The sequence below is a fragment of the Mesoplodon densirostris genome, chromosome 10, assembly GCF_025265405.1.
Source record: "Mesoplodon densirostris isolate mMesDen1 chromosome 10, mMesDen1 primary haplotype, whole genome shotgun sequence".
NCBI classification, from domain to species: Eukaryota; Metazoa; Chordata; class Mammalia; order Artiodactyla; family Ziphiidae; genus Mesoplodon; species Mesoplodon densirostris.
This window is the reverse complement of record NC_082670.1, coordinates 98457390-98482171: the sequence shown is the minus strand read 5'-3', so window position 1 is coordinate 98482171 and position 24782 is coordinate 98457390. Positions and strand designations below refer to the sequence as shown.

Sequence of the window (24782 nt, the reverse complement as noted above, 5' to 3'; positions counted from 1 at the left end):
GAGTCAGACCAAATTTGTGTCTGCACACTTCGACCTCCCAGAAGGACACTGGGAAGCTGCTGAATGCAGGAGAGCAGGTACGTGCTCAGGCAAGAGGGCAAGGGGCCTTGTCTACTGTGACTGACTCTCCTTTCGGGCTTGGCCTTTGAATGAGTATTTGGCCCCAGTGGAGACCAGGCCAGGAAATAGGAGTATGACTGTTATTCACTGAACTTTCAGCACCACCTGGTCACCTTACTAAAAGTTTCAGGCCCTTAATGGGAAGAAGTGGACACAATTCAGTGTTCTGGAATGACAAAGCATGACATACTCAACGTTGCCTGCAGTTGATAATTGCAGTAGATTTCTGGACCACGCTCGTGCAGCAAGGTTCTGCATTAAGACCGTTTCCAATAATAATGGCTAGCATTTGGCAAGCATTATCATGCCCACCATTGTGCTGAGAGCTTTACAAACGTTCTCAAATCCTCAGGACCACAGCATGAGGCAGGCGCTACCATTATTCCCATTTTGCTGTTGGGAAACTAAGCTACAAAGAGGTTAAGATGGCCAAGCCACATATAATTAACAAGCAGGAAGGCCCGGGTTATAACCCTGGTCTACATGACTGGTAAACAGAACTGTTGAATGGTGATACCTGGAACACAGATTAAAATGTTAACCATTCTTATTCTCTGGGTGACAAGACTATGGAGAACTGATTTTCTTTTATATGCACAATTCTATTTGCTAATTTTTCTACTTTGGTATTTCCTAATTTTTCTACCGTCACCACATAATATTTTGATATGGAAAAAATTTAAGTATCTTCTTCCTCATCAACATGCTTATTAAGTAGATGGTTGAACAAATAAACTTTAGGCATACTTTACATTTCCCCCAGAAAACGCAGGCCAGTACATCCACCACAGTTAATGATCCTCTACTGAGCAATCTGCCAGGGGTCCCAATTTAAAAAAGGCGGGGTGGGGGGGGAGGCAGGAGGAGGGACAGATTCTCCCCCAGGGTCTCAAACAATAAGTACCCTCACAAAGGACCAGGCAGAGCCTCCCTCGTCTGGCTGGAAATCTTTGGAGATTTCCCGTCACCTACCATTAGTCAAGTGGAGGAAGAGGAGAAGGGCGAGGGAGGGGGAGGAGGAGGGGGGAGGGAAGGGGAGGAGGAGGGGGGAGGAGGGGGAGGAGGAGGGGGGAGGAGAGGTTCTGGTGCTATCATCAGTGATGTCCTGGAAGTAAAAACAAAGGCCACGATAGTCAACAGAACAGGCCTCTGGGGCCTGGAGGGGAGGAGGTGGAAAGTCAGCTGGTGCCATGGGCCTGGGAGCAATCTTATGGAAGACTTCCTGTTGTTCAGAAGCAGGGTGGGAGAGCCTGCCTCTTTATCTGATCCTGGACCACTTGTGCCTGCAAACTTCTCACAGCTGTACCCAGGGCTCCTGTGTCACTCACACAGTGGCTGGGGATCACCTAAGGGAAAAACAGAGCCAGGGCCAACCTGCAGTTGAGCTGCATGACCCTGGTACATCAAATACTATATGGACACCTAGGGCTCTTTGCTAACAAACTCTGAATTGGTCACCAGACATCTACGAGAACAAGTCTAGGTGGTTAGCTCCAGAGCTCCAACTCTCTCTTGGTCCACTAACTATTATTTTTAGTCCACCACTGTCATCCAGGCCACTTAAACCTCTCTGCTTTCCTTTCCCCATCTGTAAAATGGGGATAATACATACTTCAAGGAGTTGAGGAATAGATGAAATGGTACATGAAAAGTGTCCAGTACAGGGGCTGGCGGACTTTCACTGCTCAATGCTAGCTATTTTTCATTACTTTTTTAATGAGGTGAGGTAGAATTCTGGATGATTCTTGGGCTTCAAAATTATGAATCACTACATTGTATAACTGAAATTTATATAATACTATAAATTTACTATAGCTCAATTTAAAAAATAAAAAGAATTCTTTATATCAAACTTTCTCTGTTCATTATAAGATAAATAAGTTCTGGGCATATAATGTACAACATGACAACTATAGTTACCAATAGTGTATTGTATATTTGAAAGTTGCTAAGAGAATAGATCTTAAAAGTTCTTATCACAAGGAAAAAAATTTTTAACTATGTATGGAGATAGATATTAACTAAACTTATTGTGGTAATCATTTCACAATATATACATATATCAAATCATTATGTTGTACACCTTAAACTTATACAATATTATATGTCAAGTATCTCAATAAAACTGGAAAGTTAGTAAATTTTTTTAAAATTTAAACTCAGCAAAGGAAAGGATCCCCTGCATAAAAAGTCAGCTGGGTATCATAACAAATGAACTCCTGTATGACCCATGATGATACATTTCACTTTAGGGAAGATAATTATCCTCCCTAATTCACCCCTTGAGAAAAAGCTGAACAATGCAGAATTATACTCAACTCCCAACCACAGAGCATTCTGGCCTTTCCAAATATACAGAATCATAGAATAAATGGCGGAAGCAACCCTGCAAAGCCTGTAATTCCATCTCTTGCCCAATAATAGAACTCTCCCCGTCCCACCCCACCCCCCCATCTCGCCTAGGTATAGTCTTCGCTTCTGCTTGAACACCTGGCAATGAGGTCTACCCTAGGTTCAAACAGCCTAGTCAGAAGACACTCCTGCCCTTGTCCCCCCCGCCGACACAAGGACAAACGCCTCCCAGAATTTTTGCTACTGATCTGTCTTCCGATGCTCAAAGGCCTCTCAATATGTGAATGCTCTCTATCTGATTTCTCCTAAAGACATGGCTTCTGATTGCAAAGCATCAGCATCCTCCCCTGCTCCTGACAGCACCTGGCCTCAAGAGCCAGGGTTCCAACCCCAGCTCTGCCACCTCATCACTGCACAGCTTCAGGCCAGATCCGTAACTTCCCTAAGCCTCGCTTTTCCTACCTATAAAAGGGGGAGAGTAAGAGTACCTCCCTCAGCAGGTGGTCAGGGGCTCAATACGATTGTGTTTATAAAGCACCCACCAAAGTACTCGGCAGGAAGTAAATCATAAAATCTACAGAAGCCATTTCTAGACCACCTCCACCTCCTACCACTGCTCTAACCAGCTGATGCACCTTCTAAAACAGGATTCCCCAGGGAGGCTCGACCAGGGTGGAGAAAGGATTTCTATTACTGCCTCTGTGACGTCCCCAAGCAAGTGGAGCTGTGGTGGCTTTGCTGAGCCTCACATCACCCGCTGGCCCAGCTTCAATTCACTGTCCTCTGAAACTGCTCCCTGAGCAAACTGTAAAGAAAAGGGATGTCGGATTCTATTTGTAAGCAAGGTGGGAATAAAAATGCGCTGATTTAATACTCAAAAGCATTGAATTGTATACTTTTTTTTTGGCCGTGCCACATGGCACGTGGGATCTTAGTTCACAGACCAGGGATCAAACCCGTGCCCCCTGCAATGGAAGCACAGAGTCTTAACCACTGGACTGCCAGGGAAGTCCTATTGAATTGTATACTTTAAAAGGGCTATCATTTTTTGTATGTGAATCATATTTCAATTAAACAAAATCAATGTGAGTTCACAGAAAAGCAGACATACCAAGCTTTCCACAAATATAAAGAATACCGTAAAGTCTGAAAAAAAAAATGCACCAATTCAGAGATCTCCTTGGAGAAGAGAAACCAGAGGTGGTGGTCTTCCAAATCTTTGGTCACAGAATCTGTGTTGCTCTTTGCCTTTTCTATACCTCCCTGGTCCTCTTGTGCACTCTGCTGGCTCCAGGGGTTTCTCTAGGATGAGGATTCCCAAATCTGTCTCATGGCCAAGAGCTACTGGGATTCAGCTCCTAAATGCCCACAGCATCTCAATGTACCAAAAAGAACTCACCTGTCTGCCCAACCCTCTTCTCCTCCTCCACACTCACATCATCTACCTCCACAGAGTCTGGTGGCATCTCCCGTCTTCCCTCTCTCCTTATCCCTGTCACAGGGCCTTTGTCCATGCTGTTCCCTTGGGCCTAGAACACATTCATCCCTATCTCATCCCCTGCCCTACTTAAAGCCCAGATCTGTTTGGGATCTGTTTTGCATTCCCACTGCATTCCCATCACCCGTGCCTACCACATGGTAGGTGCTTAGTAAATATGTCAAATATATGAATGAAGAAGTTTAATGGGCATCAAATCTTACTGATTTTAAGCTTGAATATATTTCTTGACTCCCCCAATTCTTTTAAACTCCTCTTCCCCCACCCAATCGCAGCCATTACCATTTCTCAAGTGGGCTCCATAAACCTTTCCTATTCATCTCTATGAATCTGTCTTTCTCCCTGCATCTATTCTACATGCACAGCCAGTATGACCTTCTAGAAGCATAAACCAGACCATGTCATTCCTCTACTTAAAACCTTCCCAAATCTCTTCAGGGCTCTCCATAATTTGGTCCCTGTCTACCTCTCCTTCCTCGCCTCTCTGTACTCTCCCCACTGCTTTTATACTCCAGCCATGATGAACTCTTCCAGATTCCCCAACATGCTGTACGGCTCCCTGTTCCCCAGGCCTTGGCATATGCTGTTCCCGCTGCCTGACACTCCTCCCCTCCCTTCCCCTCCCCACCACCCCCCCGTGGCTAACTCCCAGTCACCTTTACAGTCCCAGTTTGATGTCACTGCCTCTGGGAGGCCCTCTCGGACTCCCCAAATCTGGGTTATATGTTGGCAATATGCTTCTCTATATAGCACCCCAATTACCCCATCTGGGCTCACTACCACTGTCCTAAAATCACCTGTTCACTTGGTTGCTTGTTTACCTGTCTTCACCATTAGACCGTGAGTCCATGAGAGTAAGAACAGCAGAATTATTCTTCCCCATTGCCTCCAAGTCCCTAGTACAGTGCCTGGGACACGGCAAGCAGTCGAACTTGGGTTTAACGTACTACAGTATCAACTTGTCGGCTGCCTAAAAGAAATTACACTGTTTTTTAGGGGATTGTTTTCCTAAAACTAATTAAAGCCAAGTTTATACTGTTGGATCAAGAATGGAGAATAGAGGCCTGCTGGCCCTTTTCAACAGATTTCTATGAGAAATCTGGAGAGCCAGAAACAAAATATCTAACTTCCATCCCCGAAAAGAAGTACCCCTCTCCCACTGACCATCCCTTAGTATGTCCAGAAAGGCTAGAAACATTGACTCAGAACACCTGGATTCAAATCCCAGTATCATGAGTTACCTGCTGTGTGTTCTTTTTTTTTTTTTTTAAGAAGATGTTGGGGGTAGGAGTTTATTTATTTATTTATTTATTTTTGCTGTGTTGGGTCTTCGTTTCTGTGCGAGGGCTTTCTCTAGTTGTGGCAAGCGGGGGCCACTCCTCATCGCGGTGTGCGGGCCTCTCACTATCACGGCCTCTCTTGTTGCGGAGCACAGGCTCCAGACGTGCAGGCTCAGTAGTTGTGGCTCACGGGCCTAGCTGCTCCGCGGCATGTGGGATCCTCCCAGACCAGGGCTCGAACCCATGTACCCTGCATTAGCAGGCAGATTCTCAACCACTGCGCTACCAGGGAAGCCCTGCTGTGTGTTCTTAAGTAATTTACATAACTTCTGAATTTCAACTCCCTCGTGCATATAAAAAAAAGGTGGGGTGGGGGCTTCCCTGGTGGCGCAGTGGTTGAGAGTCCGCCTGCCGATGCAGGGGACACAGGTTCATGCCCCGGTCCGGGAGGATCCCACATGCCGCGGAGTGGCTAGGCCCGTGAGCCATGGCCGCTGAGCTTGCGCATTCGGAGTCTGTGCTCCGCAATGGGAGAGGCCACAGCAGTGAGAGGCCCGCGTACAGCAAAAAAAAAAAAAAAAAAAAAAGGTGGGGTGAACACCCTTCCTATCTCGCAGGATCATCAGGAGGGGAAAACCAGATAATCCACACAAAGTGCTCAGCCCAATACCTGGCCCTTACTAAGGGCTCACTTTTTTATTTTCAAGTGAGACTGAAATGAAGACGTTCCCTTTTCTTCCTTCAAAGTCTTCACTCACTTCTGTCCATAACTTGTGATTCTTCTATTGGATAGATCCTTCTTACTTTGTCAGCACTGCTGGAAACACACTCAAATAAACAAAGGTCCCAGAAATGTTTCAGTCCTCTGCAGGCCGGTTAAGTGGCCGACAGTAGGACAAGTCATCCAAGGTACTGCTTCTCAGCCCCCAGATTCAAAATACCCAAGACAGCCAGACTTCATCTCCACTTTCCCTTCTTCTAACATCAAACCAGGCCCCTGCTGGAAGGCGGGGGTGGAGGGTGGAAACCTCTTCAAAGGAATGATAATTCAATATTTAGAACCTCTTCCACATGGGTGTTAAGACAGGCTAAAGCACAGCCTCATCGAAAAAGAATTACGTTCATTTCATTTTAAACAGCTCAAGATAGGAAAGAAATCCAAATTTTTTTTTTTTTTTTTGCTAAAAGCTTTGTGGCAGAACCTCACTGATTGTCATTTTTCCCATCTATTTCTCCTGCACACACTTAACTAATTGCATTATATTCGTTTTTCTAAAAAAAAACTCAACTTTCGCCTACACACAATTCAGAATTTAAAAGTTAGCAACTCCTGAAATGAGACCAAGTTAGAACACTTTCATTAACCAAGAAGTTAACTAAGGTATCACTTAATCCTCAAGGGTGGACAAACAAGGGAGGAAATCAGAATCATTACTTTATGGCAGTGAATAGACCCCAAAACCACAGACTCACACATTTTTATTAACATGTAGAAGCAAGCCTCTTGTATTTCATTAAGATGAAGCCACCTGGCCCTTAGGGCTGAACACTCTGACTTTCAGTAACCAGGGGACAAAAAGAAACCCACTGTCACTGCCCTTAAATTCGGCCCTTCCAAGCCCTGGTGTCAGGCACTGAAGACCCCCGTCATGCCTGCCCCTGGTGCATCACCCTCTTCCTGATGACCAACTGCCCCATGTGTTTTCCCGCCCACTTACCTTAACTTTGACACTCGTATACATCACCCAAGACACATGCAAAATACTCCCCAGAGACCTGGATTTGCACTCATTTACCCTTCTTAAACAGTTAAACTGACTAACATGGAATACCTCATCTGTTTTTCTTTTTGGCCACGCCGCGAGGCATGTGGGATCCTAGTTCCCCAACCAGGGATCGAACCAATGCCCCCTGCAGTGGAAGTGCAGAGTCCTAATCACTGGACCACCAGGAATTTCCCTCATCTACTTCTAATAGCTTCCACGTTGATGCTTTTAACACCAGTTGTGACAGAATTCGAGGAAAATAATGCTTCGAGACAATCTAATTTCTATCACAGGACACAACTTCATCCGAGGCCAACAGCTGCAAGAACCACCAAGTAAGGGGTTGTAGAGTAACAGCCATTAAGGAAGTTGCATTTGAAGTGACTGTTTTCAGACATGGAGAGGAGAGGAACCTGCGCTTTACCATTTTTTAATGACCCCTCCCACTGCAGAACTTCTGGACTGGTTGGTGTAATCTTGCTCATCTGAAAAAGATGAACACAAGTACCATTGGCTTCCAAGTTCTCAGTGTTCCTTTGCAGTGCAGGAGGAGCTTTAGCTGGGAAGCAATTTTGTTCTGCAATAACAGCTTAAACGCATTCCCATGCATATATTTCCGAACAGAAAGCTTCCTCTCCCAAATGTTCCATGCCACCATCCAAGCTTCCAAATTACCTACCTATCCTATAAGCCAGTGGCTCTTAATGGTACCCCTGGGACCCCTGAGAGCTCCCAAGACCCTTTTGGAGAATCTTCAAAGTCAAAACTATTTTCATAAGAACACCAAGGTGTCATCTGCCTTTTCACTCAGTCTGCCATACGTGTACAGTGGAATTTTCCAGAGGCTGCAAGACATGTGATGTCACAAGAGACTCAAGGCAGAGGCAGGTATGTGAGTCCAGTTATCTTCTATTAAGCCAGATCTAAAAGCAATTTTCAAAAATGTAAAACAAGGGGCTTCCCTGGTGGCGCAGTAGTTGAGAGTCCGCCTGCCGATGCAGGGGACACGGGTTCGTGCCCCAGTCTGGGAAGATCCCACATGCCGCGGAGCGGTTGGGTCCGTGAGCCATGGCCGTTGAGCCTGCACGTCCGGAGCCTGTGCTCCGCAACGGGAGAGGCCACAACAGTGAGAGGCCCACGTACAGCAAAAAAAAAAAAATGTAAAACAATGCCATTCTTCTCACTGAATTTTTTTTGTTTTGGAAAACACAGTTATTGCCCATTAAAAATATATGTTACTGTGTTAATATGCAATAGGTCTATTTCTTATATTTTCTGTGTTAATTTTCTCAGGGTTCATTTTGAATATTATAAATACAGATTGGTATAACTCATGTCAACAGAAGTTCTTTGAGGTCCTCAGTAATTTTTAAGCATGTAAAGAGCTCTTGAGGCCCAACAGTTTGAAAAAAATGCTGCTACAAATTTTCTTTAAGATTTGCTCTGGCACTGGCTGGTTGTGCACTTAGGACTCATATCATATAAATATAAAAAACTGAATAGAATAGGATTAAAATGCAAACCATACAACTTAATAGCCAGGGCTTTAGAGAGGACCCCTTGATTCGAAACTTAAATCCTTTTTATTTGACACATTGCGTACCTACTATATATTACCCCTACTCCAGGTGCTGAGGATGTAGGTCAAATAAGACAGTCATGGTCCCTGCTCTCACGATACACATATTCTAGTGAAGACAGTAAACAGACAAACAAAAAAGATAAAACAATCAAGTCAGACAATGATTAAGTACTATGCAGAGAATTAAAACTGTCACCCAATCATATCAGTTATGGCTGGTCAGGGAACAAGTTGAGACATGTAAATAAGACCTGAAAGTCAAGACAGAGGCAGTCATGCAAAAAAAAAATCAGGCGGAAGAGCATTTTAGGCAGAGCAAACAGCTAGTACAAAGGCCCTACAGCAGAAAAGGGCTTGGCAAGTTCAAGAAACAGAAAACCAGCACAAAGTCGGGAGAATTAATGGGGAAAGGAGGAAAGTACTGGGCAAGGTCAGAGAAAAGAGAAGCCTGTACCAGTGGGACTTCCCAAGGGTAAAATGCATGGCTTTTATTATAACTGTGATGGGAAGTTCAGAACCTTGACCAAGTCACTTACTCTTTCTGGGCCTCAAATTACTCATCTGCAGAATGGGGATCCTGAGGGTTTACCTCATAAAGTTGTGTTGAGGATTAAACACAAAGAAAGGAAATAACAGACTTAGCACACAGGAGGCAAGACACAGGAAACATCCCTGTGTGCTGTTATTCTACCTTCTGATCTGCTCTCTTCTCTACTCTCATAAGCTACTCGTATTGAGGGCTTATGGGCTTATGATCAGTTGAAGATCAGTCTATCAACCAGCAAGTCCAAATGAATGTAGACAAGGGACACATCATGACATGCGTTTACCTGAACATGCCAACACCAACTCCTACAGAATGTTCTCCCCAAGTAAGACCCAAACCACCCAAGCACTGCCAAGTGAAGAATGGATGACTGCACGACACCTATGGAACCCCAAGTTTTGCTACTTGGCCTGAAAGCACCTTACGCTTGGAAAGTCATTCTTCTGCTGAAAAACGTAGCCAATGGAAATCCATCAGCTTTTCCTGCTCTTTCTTGGCATATCCACATCACCTCCAGCTCCTAAAAAACAAAGGGCTTTTGCCAAAGTCTTTCAGTGCTGGTTTTATTGCTGCTGGCTTTAAAAATGACTGTTTAAAAAGAATGAAATCATAAAGCACCCTTTAAAGTTAGGCTGCAAAGAAGAGGGCTTGTGCACAGAGACTTACAAGCGCCTGGAGATCCAAGAGACCACGGGCACTCAGAAACACGGGGGGACCATAGCCACCACCAACACAAAATGGCACCACTTCACTTTTAGGTGAAGCAGCCCCCCGTGGGCAAAGCCAGGCAAACCACGAGGCCTTTTAGAGGGAAAACAAGAGTATGCCCAGAAAAAGGAAGAGCTGCCAGCATTTGATCAATCTCCTGGCTGGAGGCCAAGGACACTCCCTCCAGAGAAGCACAAGCCTCAGTAAGACGCCCTAGCCCAGGCACATATATGGTAACACGGCTGTAAATACGGGAGAGAGGAAACCATCCTCTTCATGGTTGACTCTGCCAACAGAAGGAGAAAATGTTCTCTTTCTAACCGTCTCTGCTTACGGGGGACTCTCACGGTTAATTCTGGAACTTCCTTTGAGCAAAGAGACTTTGACGATATCATCTTCGCTGTGAAACGAGGACAAGCGGCAGCCCATTTTGCAGTCTGACACCTGGCTAGATGCTCCCACCCCCACTGCCATCCACGTCTCTGTGCAGCCCCCTCCTTGCCTTCTGGTCCCGCTAGAGTCTAATCAGGTTGTCCTCAGAACTGCAGTGTGTCCCCATCAAGAGATAATTTATTTGACTGCACAAAGCACTTCTCTCTGGAGCACAGAAGATCGCATTCTGCTTTCGTTTTCAGCCAGTCCCAAAGAAAGTCATCAATTCAGAAGTTTCAGCTTTAAGCAGGGCCCTCTGTTACAATCTCAGAAATAATCATCGTAAACCTGAAGTTCGGAGCGATCCTCTAGTTTAAATGTTGCTCATTTAGACATCTCACACACACACACACACACACAAAGATAAACCTAGTTGCCTTTTCACAAACACATCTGCTAAATAAGCTATTCTTGAAACAGGTACATGATCTAGTTATTTCTCAGAAAAGATGTCAGTATGACACATGCTCCTGGCCTACTCCTAAAGGCCAACGTAAGAGAAGCCAATCAAAGTTGGCAGTCAGAGCACTTGACATTTGCTGGGGAGAGATCATTTAGCCAAAAGTCCTCATTTTATAGGTGGAAACAAACAAACATCCTCTGAGTGATTTCTTGGAGGTCACACAAACCAATTAGTGGCCAAAGCCTGCAGACCACAGGGCTCCAGAAACCAAGACCAATGCTTGGAGGGAGGGGGAGGGTGTTTGTTTTGTTAAAAAGTTAAAGTCGGTCCCCACCTAAGAAGACTCCCCTCCGCCCCCCAATAGCCTGAACCATAAATAAATAAATAAATAAATAAATAAATAAATAAATAAATTTTAAAAGCATGTTAGGTTAATATCCTCAGAGAGAGAGAAAAGTCTCACTAAGTCGGGGGAAAACTCTAGGCTTTCTCAGCCTCAGGGCTACTGTCACCGGGGGGCAAACACTTCTTTGCTGTGGGGGACCCTTCCTGTGCACTGTAGGATGTTTGGCAGCATCCCTGGCCTCAACTCACTAGGTGCCACTAACACCCTCTTCCCCTCAGCTATGACAACAACAAAAACCATCTCTAGCCACTGCCTAATGGCCCCTGGGGGACCAAATCACCCCGCTGGAAAGCCTTGGTTGTTTTGCTCTCTGAGACCTTTTGCTAGCATCTATTATCCTCTACAACTTGGCAGCGATGCCCCGAAGCAGGTATTTTTATACCTATTCTACAGAAGAGGAAACAGTCGCACAGATGTTACATGTTTTGTCTGGACTGAACACGCAGGCAACACCCAGTTCTCGGGAGTCCCCATCCTGCGGCTCAGCAGGACAACACCGTTTCAACCTGAGAGCAGCTCATTCACTAGCTCATTCCTACCTCCACTCCCTTTTAGTAACCATCACCAACTTTCCAAGCCGAATGCCCTCCAGAGAGCTGTGCTGAGAAAACACCTCAAAAGCAACCATGACGGGCTGCTGAAGACCTTTCTACCTGGTCCTCACTTCGCTCTCCACGGCAAACGGGCAAAGCAATAGGGCAACTCAGGAAATAGGTCATCGGGACAGGGGTACAAAAAATTAGATGAAGAAGTAGCCTACAGACTTCAATGGGAGATAAAACGTAGATAAATAACCTCATTCACAAGTATCTGTGAGCACTTACTATGTGCCAGGTGCTCCTATGGGGGAAAAATCAAAAAGGCCTATAGATATAAAGTGTCACGGTGGTTCAGATGACAAAGACTTTTAAGGTTCAGGAAAGGTTTCCCAGAAGAAGAAGACCTGGCTGGGAAGAGAAGCCCTTAGCAAGGTGGATACAGAGGGGATGAGGACAGGGTCGGCAGGCAGAAAGCACACGTGCAAAGGTACAGAGACAGAACATGATCACGCACGTGGCTGGGAAATACATGAATGTCCCCAAGTCTAGGTGTTTCTGTCAGCTTTTTCTGCTCAGAAATATGTGCATGTGAAGGGCGTATGGGGAGCTTTTCAAGATGTTTTTGCAAAATAAAATCACTTCCCAGAGAAATCTGCTCCTGAAATGCAAACGAACACTGAGGAATTTGGAGGCTAGTGATATTTTTTTCTTCTGTTCATCTTTTTCTGATGAGCAATGCTATACCAAGCAGTCCAGAAGTTCTGCTGACTCAAAGGGTCACAGAACATTATAAAACATAAGCTCCTCAAAGCGTCTGACAACAGGTTAAAATGCAGCTTTCTGTATGTCTGCGGCTTCACAATCCTAAGTAGGCTTTACATGTAGATTTTGGTCTCTTTCTACCTCTATCCGAACAGCCAATTTAAAAAAATCCCTCAATGTAAGTATGAAAGCTCTCATTTTTATCAGAGAGAATCCTGCCAGACTTTTTTTTTTAACATCTTTATTGGAGAATAATTGCTTTACAATGGTGTGTTAGTTTCTGCTTTATAACAAAGTGAATCAGCTATACATATACATATATCCCCATATCTCCTCCCTCTTGCGTCTCCCTCCCACTCTCCCTATCCCCTCTAGGTGGTCACAAAGCACTGAGCTGATCTCCCTGTGCTATGCGGCTGCTTCCCACTAGCTATCTATTTTACATTTGGTAGTGTATATATGTCCATGCCACTCTCTCACTTCATCCCAGCTTACCCTTCCCCCTCCCCGTGTCCTCAAGTCCATTCTCTCTGTCTGCGTCTTTATTCCTGTCCTGCCCCTAGGTTCTTCATAACTATTTTTTAAATCTTAATTTTATTTATTTTTTGATACAGCAGGTTCTTAGTAATCATCCATTTTATACACATCAGTGTATACATATCAATCCCAACCTCCCAATTCACTAATGATGAAAAATCTGAAAGAGAAATTAAGGAAACACTCCCATTTACCACTGCAACAAAAAGAATAAAATACCTAGGAATAAACTTACCTAGGGAGACAAAAGACCTGTATGCAGAAAACTATAAGACACTGTTGAAAGAAATTAAAGATGATACCAACAGATGGAGAGATATACCATGTTCTTGGATTGGAAGAATCCTGCCAGACTTCTATACCCTCACCTTAGTTGGTGATTTCGCCTACCTTTCCTCTTAACTGAACATTGAGAAGGCTGCTACGGGAAAGTACAGAGGTCAGTTTTAACAGGTGACAGCTAGCCATGAAAAAACAAACTATAAAAATAAGTTCTGAAAAAGGACAGGGGCAAGCACCCTCCAGCACAGATCTTCTCACACTTTCACACGCGTTAAGAATCCCCTGGGGACCTTGCTAAAATGCAGTTTCAGATTCAGTGGATCTGGGGTGGGACCTGAGAGTGCATTTCGAACAAGCTCTCAGTTTGAAGCCAATGATGGTGGTCTGGTGACCACAAATGGAGTAGTAAAGATGTAGAACAAGGTTTCTCAAATTTTTGGCTGTGACCCACAGTAAGAAATACACTGAACTTACAATCCAATGTTTACTCTGTGTGTGTGTGTGTGTGAGAGAGAGAGAGAGAGAGAGAGAGAGAGAGAGAGAGAGAGAGAGAGAGAGAGAGAGACAGCGTGAGAGAGAGAGATTGAGAAAAGTTGTTGCAGCATACATAGTTCTTTAAGTATCCATGTGATATACTGTGACGTTTTCTATTCTGGTCTACTTTATCAAAAAATAACCTATCAAGGTCCACCAAACTGATTTCACAACTTCTTAATGGCTTGCCACACAGTTTGAAAAGCATGGCTACAGAACAAGAGTAACATTCCTGCTTGACTGGGGAGAACTCCTACATCCTAACCCCAGCATACTAAAGCTAAAACTGAGACCAATTTAAAAAGGTAAGAAGAGTATGTTCAGAATTTTTTTTTTCAAAGGCAAGGATGTATCGATTACATTCTGGAAAAGCTTTCATGAAAAATGTTCAGGTTTTACATTTCCTTCATTTTAATTTATTTTCTGACCCAGAGGATGAGAGTGAGAAGAGTACCTATCTGGCCCTGAGCTCAGCTCTCTAAGTACCATCTCCCACTCAAAAGAACTAGGGCTTCTTGGAGAAAAGACTGAATTCAGGTCTGCATCAAGAAATATAGAAGATGAGCCTGGAACATCTTGTCATATAAGAAGAAGGAAGTCTAAGACCACTGGGGTTGTGTCTTTTGAATCAACTTGAGTAGCCTCTCTCTGAGCAGAGATGGACAATTTGAACATCAATTTGTGACTACACAAAATGAAACATAGAAAATATGTCTAAAGCCATGAGTTCATAATGATACTAAAAAACCATACCCATTGGTCATCTCGGTACAGGGTTTCTCAACAGTGGCCCTGCCGATACTTTGGAATGGATTATTCTGGGTTGGAGGGCTGTGAGACGTATTGAAGGCTATTTAGCAACATCCCTGGCCTCTAACCATTGGACGCCAGTAGCACCCTCTCCCCAGTTGTGACAACCAAAAATGTCCCCAGGTATCATCCAATGTCCCCCACTTGAGATCCATTGCCATGGATCATGCTAGGGAATCAACGTGTTATTTTTGAAAACTGATAAAACACAGAGGGAGACTGAAGTATTGATCCTGTCTTTTGTTTGTATATATGAACTTTACCCCAGGGAACCAAAAACTAAGTGGAGGAAATTTCATTTCATAAAATATTCCAGCTAATAAATGAACTAGAAAAAACAGAATTAGGAGTGTTACAAGTCCAGTTGAACTAATGGACTGAGGCAATGAGCATCACTGGATGCTAATCACAAGAAGGCATATCCAGACATATCACACACTCCCGTAAGTGAAGCTCACTAGACTTGGAGGGAAAAAAGCGTGACTCTGATCAAGGCTCTGCATCTAACTATCAAATTAAACATAAATATAATAAATATAGAGGACAGAGGAACATGTTCAACTACACCACACTGATGCAGTCAGCAAAATCCAGACTGTAGGAAAAGATATCACCCAGTTTCTTTAATAACAACCAAAAAATGCATGGAAAGAAAAGAGGGGTCAAGGAAATATATAGATTAAAAGACACAGTGACCATTTGCAATGTATCGACCTTATTTGGTTCCTAATTCAAACAAACTGTTGAAGTACGCATACCTGTTATTATTATCATATATATGTTGAAATAATAAATTTATTTAAATTGAGGAAGTGAGAACACAGACGCAATTTTAAAATTTGTTTTTTTTCCCCTTGAGATGGACAATAGTACCGTGATTATGTTTTTTTTTTTTTTTAAAGAATCCCAATACTAGAGATATATACTAAAATATAGATGAACTGGTATATCTGAGATTTGTTTCAATGCCATCTAAGAAGAGAGGGAAGAGTATATGAGAATGTGGATAAAACAATATGGGTCATGAACTGATAACCATGGAGGGTGAGTAAGGAGTAAAGAGGGGTCCATAATACTAAGATCACTACTACTTCATGTATTTCCCATTTTCTAGAGTAAAGTTTTCCTGTTAAGTGCAAACAAAAGAGTGCCTGGCCCTAACCCCTCAGGGGATTAGGTTACTTTGCAGAACAAATAAGAAATTTTTTATTTAAATACATGATAACTAGGCTTTACCCCTGTAATATGGTAACTGACATTTGAATAGTGTTTTACCTTCCATTTCGTTTTCTTTTTTTATTCTTTTCTCCTTATTTCTTTTTGATTTGTATTGGAGTATAGTTGATTTATAATGTGTTTCAGGTGTACAGCAAAGTGAATCAGTTATACATATACACATAGCCACTCTTTTTTAGATTCTTAAAAACACTACAAACTGAATGAGAAAACCTGGACTCTATGACAGTGATGAAACCTGAATGATATACTTTTTTTTTACCCTAGTGATTCCATACATGTCCTCATTCCAATGAAATCCCATCAAACATACAGTCCCCTTTGGATAAATGACTCAGATGTCTATTTATTAAGAAGAAAAGATGTTCACAATATAGAGTGCAAAAGGCAAGGAATCAAACAGGAGGTATGAGTCCCTTTTCACAAAATTTAAACATACATGTAATTTTTATATGTCTATACATAGAGGGAAAGTTTGAAACCCTAATCTTAGATGGTAGGATTGGGAGTGACTGCTTTTGTTTTGTTGCCTGTATTTCCTAAGGTTTTACAACTGAATATGTACATCTTATACAATAAGTAACAAAATGTATTTTTGTTACACGTTTGTACACATTGAGGGGTCCACTCCACTCATCAGGGAGAATCACTTAGAAGGAACTTCATATCCCCCAAGGATATTAGATAGCAGAGCATGAGTCCTCTTTGTGTAATTCCTTAAAATGAGACTAGACAGACTGCAGGGTAGCCACAAGGCACAAAAGGTTTGTGTTGAAGATAAACCCCCAGGAATATCATTAGGTTCTTAGAATTTGTTTTGTTATCCAAGCTAACTGTACGTTCACCTCTTTTATCAAAGATGCCTTTCCTCCTGAAGTGAATTACAATCCCAGGTAAACCACTGAGAATTCTGGGCGAGTTTACAAATCCTCGGGAAAACAAATCATTGCATACCGGCAAACACCTGGCCCCCGCACAATCTGCCCGATTCCCTCTCCCACCTGAACGCCTAGCACTCTCCCTCAGCTGCAGCCACCCTGGCCTCCGTGCCCTTCCTCTAACAGGCCCCACCTGCTCCCAGCTCAGGGCCTCTGCACTGGCTGCTCTGGCCCTTTGGAACATCCACCCCCCAGACACCTACATGGCTCACCCAGCCACTTCCTTCAGATCTCTGCTGAAATGCCACCGTGTTAAACAGCCCTTCCCTAACACAACATTGCAAATCAACAAAAATTTTTAAAAAAAGAGAGAGAGAAGCAGACATAATAGGTAAATGAGTAGAGTTGAGCTGACCAATTAACAACTGATTTCCCTCTTACCACAACCATAAACAGAGATGAGAAACTCATCACAGCGTTTTCGAATTGCAGGTATAAATAACAAAAGGCAAACTGAAAATAAAAAGAGACCTAACCTGATTGAAGTCAAAAGAAAAAAAAAAAAAACCCTTCCCATGACCCCCTTCCCGACCCCCTTTACTCTGTTCTGTTACTGTTATCATTTTTTTCTTTTTATTGTGGTAAAATATACATATATAACACAAAATTTACCATTTTAGCCACTTTTAAGTGTATGATTCAGAGGCATTAAGTACATTCACATTATTCTGCAACCATCACGACAATCCATTTCCAGAACTTTGTCATCTTCCCAAAAGGAAACTGTACCCAGTAAACACATGCCCCATTCCCCAGCAGCCCTGCCCAGGGCAACCACTATCCTGCCTCTCGTCTCTATGAACCTGATTGCTCTAGAAACCTCTTCTAAGTGGAACCATACACTATTTGTTCTTTTGCATCTGGCTTATTTCACTTAATAGAATGTTTTCAAGGTTCATCTATGTTATAGCATGTATCAGAATTTCATTCCTTTTTAAGGCCAAATAATATTCCACTGTACAGATACACCACATTTTTTTAATCCGTTCATCTGTCAATGGGCATTTGGGTGGTTTCCATCTTTTTTTTTTTTTTTCTTTTTGCGGTACGCGGGCCTCTCACTGTTGTGACCTGTCCCGTGCACAGGCTCCAGACGTGCAGGCTCAGTGGCCATGGCTCACGAGCCCAGCCACTCCGCGGCATGTGGGATCTTCCCGGACCGTGGCACGAACCCATGTCCCCTGCATCGGCAGGCGGACTCTCAACCACTGCACCACCAGGGAAGCCCGGGTTGTTTCCATCTTTTGCCTATTGTGAATAATGCTGCTATGAACATGGGTATGCAAAAATGTTTGAGTCCCTGCTTTCAACTCTTTGGGGTATATACCCAGAAGTGGAACTGTTGGGTTACCTGGTAATTCTACATTTAATTTTTTGAGGAACAGCCATACTGTCTTCCACAGCGGCTGCACCATTTTACATTCCTACCAACAGTGCACAAAGGTCCCAATTTCTCCACTTCCTCACCAACACTGTTGTTTTCCGTTACCCCTCACCCAGCTTTATTCTTCTCCATAGCATTTACTACATATCATACCACAATACTTGCTTATTATATTGGCTGCCTACCCCCAGTTAGGATTTAAGCCTCTTAGGAATAGGACTCTCATTGCTGCATCCCCAGCATCTAGAACACACTCTGGCACATAGCAGGTACTCAAAGTTTGTTGAATGAAGGAATAAAATATTTGAACCACAACTTTAACAGGCATTAGAGTTTCTGGAATAGATTTATCATACCAAGTGCCTTAAACAATGTCCAGTTTAGGGAGGAACCTGGACATAGTTCAACAGGAGGAATAGCTCAGTGGGTGATGGTTTCAGCTCATCCTCATTAGCAAAAACCTCAGAACCACAAACACTATAACAATTGGTAGGAATCATGGAAATTATGTCATTCCTGCCCCTGACTTCAAGCCTTAATTCATTTCATCAAAAGAGCCGGGCAAAAACTTAGTGAACTAAAAAATCGCATATACTTCCAGTTACTAAAGAAAGAGCCTGTGAAAGCAATGTGTTTTATTTTAAAAGATCAAACCAACAGCAAAAAGATGGGGCACTGGCCTTGGGTAGACTCCTTAATTAGATGTGCCCAAGGGCAGCTAAAACCTAACTCCACGCCTAATTTTAATTCTTTGAGTTTTTTCTGTTGTTCAAATTTGGTGTTTGTTGTTTCATTTTGGTTTGTTTCTTAAGAGCTGCTTGTAAAGAAATCAGATTTTCCATGAAATCATTACAAATGAGCTAAAAAGCCACTTGGGTTTTTGCTGTGGAAGTCAGTTGGTAGTATACCATTGTATTAGAAGTTTCTTTCTCTCTCTAAGACTACGGTCTTCCTCAGCTGAAAATATTTTGAGATTAAAGGCAACAGATCTGTCTTCAGTTTGCCTATTTCTTCTCCTGTAAGCAACCATTCCATCTCTCCTTCCCCAAGAAAAGATGCTAATTCCCTCCAAAAGGCAACCACTGTGTTTAAATGGATAACACCACTGTCAACTCCAAACAACTTCCATGAGTGCCAAACTGGAGGCCAGGAGTAATTCATTACGAGCATGAAGAACTTCCCCTGCCTGATAAGGAAATCTTGATAGGATATTCTGTTCCAATTTGAATTATTCAAAAAGCAGATTATACTTTCAACACACTCACACACACATGCAAGCGAAAGTAAGAAATGAAAAAGAAAAGTGTTCTTACACAACTGGCCACAAAGCAAACTGAAGGATGCATGAAAAGACATCAACGTTTCACAGTTTAGACTCACCGCAATTTAAACTTTCGAAGTATTCAAAGGGAGAAACACCTGATTCTTGTAACCTGCTCAGATGCCTTGATGCAAGACAATCAAGATGGATTTCAGGTGTGAGATAAACCCAATGATGAACTTAAACAACGTTCCTTGTGGTTTGGTTTGGTTTCTTTTATTCTCCTCATGCAGACTTTCAGCACACAGCTTACCAAAACGAACTCAGTACAACACCTAAGACCTCCTCAAATACCCACAGTCTTTTATTCCTACATCTATGGCTACATCGTTTTCTTCTTACATCAAGGTCACTTTGTTCCTTCATCGTTTGGTGGGACACAAGCAAAAGTTATTCATCGACAGCAATAAGTTTACCACTTTTCCCAGTTACCCCCTTATCCCCCCACAAACCTAGGTACATTTGTGGGAAGCAGCAGAGCCCCAAACCTTGGGGTTATATCTTGCATCCACTGGGTGCTAGTTACCGGACAAGTGATTTCACTCTCTGCACCTCAGCTTCTTCACCTGTTCCTGACTCACAGGGTTTCTGTGATGTATGGCTCTGGACCTGGCTTACAAGTACTTAATGGGTATTATTATTTTTAGCAACCAGTCAGAGAAGAGACCACTTTCTCCCTGCCTGCAGCTTACTCTGAAGAGGCGACCTGAACCCAATCCTTGGCCTTATGAGTGCCCACGTAGCCATACGAGTCAAGAGAACTCCAAGAAGAAAGTAGACCTCACACATCCAAATCCTTCCCACTCCACGAGCACTCCTGAGGCGCTTATCAACAGGAAACAAAAGCACAATACTACTATAATGAAATGTCTGACTTTTCTTTTCTAATTAGAAAAGCCCAAAGATTGTAGCCCAGGGAACAGCTAAATATTTAGAATGTTAAAGAAGTTATGAAGACCCAGGCCCCCCACCCCTATTACCCTATTGTTTATCCTGTTCCTGACCATTTCAGAAGAAAAAACTTGTGATGCTCAAACCTGCAGCAATGAGGATGTATGTGCACCCGTTGAAACCTCCCTCTCGTGAAGTGCAGTCTGAACATTTGGGGAGGAAAAAAATAGGAGCTGCTTGTGTTTACAGTTAAATGCTGCTCTCAGCTCATATCCCATGACAGGCACCTAAACCATAGGAATCCACCAGATGCCCTGATGTTCAAGTGGCTTCAAGTCAAGGGCTGGATGCTATTATCTTATGCTTCAAGAACTTCCCTTTTTAAAGTTCTAATTCTTTCAGTTTGCCAGCAACCACTTTCATTTCTTGGAACCCAACCTACTCTGATTAAACACACGTTCACAGTAAGAAAAAAGAAAGTGACTATTTTTGAAAGAGAGAAGCAGATAATTTTTGCTTACATATCTTGGCAGATGAAATACACTGTATCCTTCAGAATTTAAATCATCAGCACACCACCTGGCAAGTTCAATTCTCACGTCACCAATGGGCATCCCTTTTACTGCTCCATTTAATGTTTTTCTTTTTTTCCCCTCCTCTCATAAACCTTCAGGCTGCTTCACTTCTGAGCTAGGGCCAAAAGTACTAGGCAGGACTGCCCCCTGGATCTCATCCGCTCCCGAAAGCCCTCACCAAAGGCAGTGACAAATTTTGGAGACTGAGCTATGAAGTTTCCTTTTCTTTCCTACTCCCCATCTCCATGGGTCTTTAGAGGGAACTTAAATAGGCTTAGGACAAAAACTCCTTATTGATTACAGCTCTCAGGCTTCCACACTCACCTGACCCGGGTCAGGCACTCTGTTGCCAAAACACGCCCAGCCAGGGGTGCGAGTCCTGCTCCTCCCGTAGTCAGCTCCTAAATATTGAGAAAGAAAGAAGACTGAATATGAGATTGGCCAGATGTGGGTGCCTAAGAGAAATTTTCAAATTCCACACTTCCACTTTCGTTAGCCTCCTTCCTGGAGAGACAACCCCGCTCCCCCCCCCCAACACACACACACACACACGCGACCACCACCACCAAATCTGAAAGGTAGGTTGGTGGGATCACTTAAGTGAGGATTACAGGTAACTTCGCTTATTTGTTTCCAATATATAACTGACAAGTGAGACTACGTGCGCACAAACTTCGAACGCGCCGGGGGGCTGAAACTAAGCGAAGTGTTTGGCAGACCCCAAAGCACTTGTTTCCCAGAGCGGAGGCCAAGTATCCTCATCGGGCGTGAGCTTCGTCGACACTTCATCCCTCACCGCTCCCGGGGTTTTCTTCCGTTTTTTAAAACCTCCCCACTGGGGCCCCAGTACATGCATTATTCTCCCAACCGTGCAGCACGAGGGACGGCTACATTTTAAGAAAGATTGTTTCCTTCAGCGGACTCACACAGGACACCCCCGCACACACCTCCCCCCCCAAAAAAAAACAACTGTTTCCTGCAGCAGCTGCAACAGTTTCCAACTTGGGGGAATGCCATTCCAATCCAGAATGGGCAGCCCTCAAAGCCAGTCGATGGAGTCCAGAATTTTTTAAACCTCAAATGAACCCCCCAAAAATGCCCTCTGTAAAAGAACCTCTAAATGCATGCAAGTGCATGCAAATCCACCAAGAACTCCCAGAGAGCGAGGCAAAAACTTCTGCCCCCGGGGAACCAGTACCAACTCCCCGCGCCCTCTGCCCGGCCCCAGCCGCTACCTTGGTGCCCGGGGAGCCACGCCGCTTTTGGGGAGCAGGGCGAGGAGAGGGGTTAGCAGCCGCTGGGTAATCCCATGTCCGCGAAGAGGGAGCTCGTTCCGCGCGGATGGAAGCGGAACACCCACACCTCCTCTCGGCGTGAGCTTTCTCTCTCCACCCTCTGCCTCCTCCTCCACCACCACCTCCTCCTCCTCTCCTCCCACCCCAGCGAGCCTGAGGACGCGCTTTACCAGCTCAGCCACATGGTTACTGCACTTCGAAGCGGCTCCTGGCAGCTTATATAGGCCGGGAAGCTCCCTGGGCAATGTAGTCCGAGTCCGGGGTCGTGACGGCGCCTGGGGCAGAGAGGATGAACTACAAGTCCCAGAATCCTATGGGCTCCCGGGCTGGGCTCTAAATACACGCACGCCGGGACTGGGAGGGGCGTCCGGCCGAGAGTCCGGGCTTCAAAATGAGCTCGGATCTAGAGAGCCGGCTGGGTTTGGAGCCCGCGATCCAAAACCATCTCTGGGGGCGCCCCCACCCCCTGGGGACTCTCCTCCTTCGGCTGCCCCCTTTTCCTAGAATCCAGGTGTCACTGGGAGCAGAGGGCGGAGAGGAGCTTGGATTTCTGCTTTGGGAAGTTTTTACAAGCTGTTACCCACCCTTCCCCCGCTTTGAGTCCCCGAGCCAAGAATTTCAGAAATCCAGGGCACAAAAACGCCAGTATTTGCGGTCAAGGATTAAAGGCGCGAGGTTGTCTTTATTTAATCTGCTCGGCCCTGTTCGGGTTTGCACAGAAAACTAAGTCTGGGAGCAGCGCAAGTGGGGACACAGACAAGTGGCTTGAGAACACTTTCCTGAACCCGAACTGCTTGTGTGTTTCCTCGCCCCGCAGGAGGTAAAGAAACGCAAGCCTCTCCGTGCACAAATAAAGGAGCCGGGTTGTGACTTGCCAGCGCTGAGATTGAGAGGCAGAAAATAAATACAAACCGCGACCTCGGTCCTGACCCTGCTACAGGCAGCCCCTCTGCTCCCGGGAGCTGTAAATGCTTAAGTAAATAAACCGCAAACCAGAAAAATAAGGGCTGTGGAGAGAGAAGCTCACACAAAGATGCGCGTCCAGGCGGGGCGCCCTCCAGCAGCTCCGACAGGGGCTTCAGGGACAAGGTGGGTTTCAGCTCACTGCTAAGTGATGCCTGGCTACAAGCTTCAGGCTGCGGCTTTTGCAGGGAGGGCAAGTCAGCCTCAGAAGATGTGCGTTCATTCCTCAAACGTTTCCTGAGAGTCTACTGGGTACCAGGCGCTGTGCCAGGCACTGGAGTATGGTGGTGAGCCAAAACACATCGCAGTGTTCCGGACAGGCATTGCCTACTGCCGCATAGGATCTGCTACAACAATAGCAATAGCAATAATAATAATTGGGGAGACTGATTTTCAGCCCAGCCCACATGCACTTTTCATGAGTTTTAACAACCATAGGCATATTTATTATCCCTATTGGATAGACGCGCAACTGAGGTCTCAAAGAAATCAAGTAACTTCCCAAGATGACACCGTCAATTAAGTAGTGCAGCCTGGATTCCAAGTCCAGCCTATAAGTGTACTAAGTCCTTGTCTTTCGGGAAATCCATCACCATTGCCCTAAACGGCCTCCCTCCCCATTTTGGGAGCAGCCTCTGAGCCCTTGGGCAAGTCATTTTAATCTCTTTGCCCTAGTTTTGCCATCTTGGAAGGAGAAAATCGTTAGAATTTGCCAACTTTCTGTCAGGTTTGCTTGATACAGAGTCAACAGTCTTGTGAAACTTCAGAAACAAATTAGGGGAGCAGCATAGCTGATAATTATTACTGACATAATAATGCGAAAACTAATAATAATTACTGACATTTATTGGGTACAGGCCATGTGCCAGGCATTACTCTAAACTCTTTATGTACATTACCTCATCAAATCCTATTAATGAACCTTTTTTTACTTATGAGAAAATTGAGGCACAGAGAGGTTAAGTAACTTCCCCAAAGTCACACAGGGAGTAGGCTGTCCGACTCCCAAACCTTGGTTTTTTACTACTGCCCTCCACAACTTCCCCAGTGTAAACATATGTGTTGTTTTTGCGCATATAAGCGTTTAATCATCCAGGAATGGTTATCACATTCACCTTTGTCCCCTCCTCTCTTTCAGCATCATCTTCTGGTCGCTGGACACCACAGGCTTGTGCCTAATGCCTCAAGCTACCCCTCCCATCAGCAGGAAGCTCCCCCATCTTGTCACAACAAAGGGGTTCACACCTTTCCCATCTGTCCCCTCTCTTCTTTTCCTCCATGAAAACAATCTGTTCTATTTCTGAAGGGTTTTTTGTTCTGCTTTTCATATTCAACAAATCGCTCTATGCTGACATAACTGGTAAATACTAAAGGGCAATTGTTCCCTGTGCGTCTAATTCAGAAACACAGTGGGATTTTAACGTGGATTTTCTGAAGAAAACTTGCTCAAGTCTGAGGGCTGGAGTTGGGTGATTTTCATCCTCACCATATAGTGGACACTTGACCTTTAACTGCTTTCACCACTGTCTTCCCACCCAGACCACAAGTTTCATTAAAGGCAGGGACCATATTTTATTTATGCTTGTATTCCCTACCACCCTTAACCCAGCAGACCTTAGTC

General features: G+C 44.2%; 1 protein-coding gene across 1 annotated transcript in view; it reads right to left on the bottom strand.

The window, feature by feature from the left end:
• ITPR1 (inositol 1,4,5-trisphosphate receptor type 1) overlaps positions 1-22303 on the bottom strand; it is a 324401-nt gene extending 302098 nt beyond the window's left edge. The window contains exons 1-2 of the mRNA XM_060109116.1: positions 22139-22303; positions 21228-21304 (exon numbers count right to left, since the gene is read on the bottom strand). The gene's annotated coding sequence lies outside the window, so the exon portion shown is untranslated. The remainder of the gene's footprint in view (positions 1-21227; positions 21305-22138) is intronic.
• Between the last annotated feature and the right edge of the window lie 2479 nt (positions 22304-24782).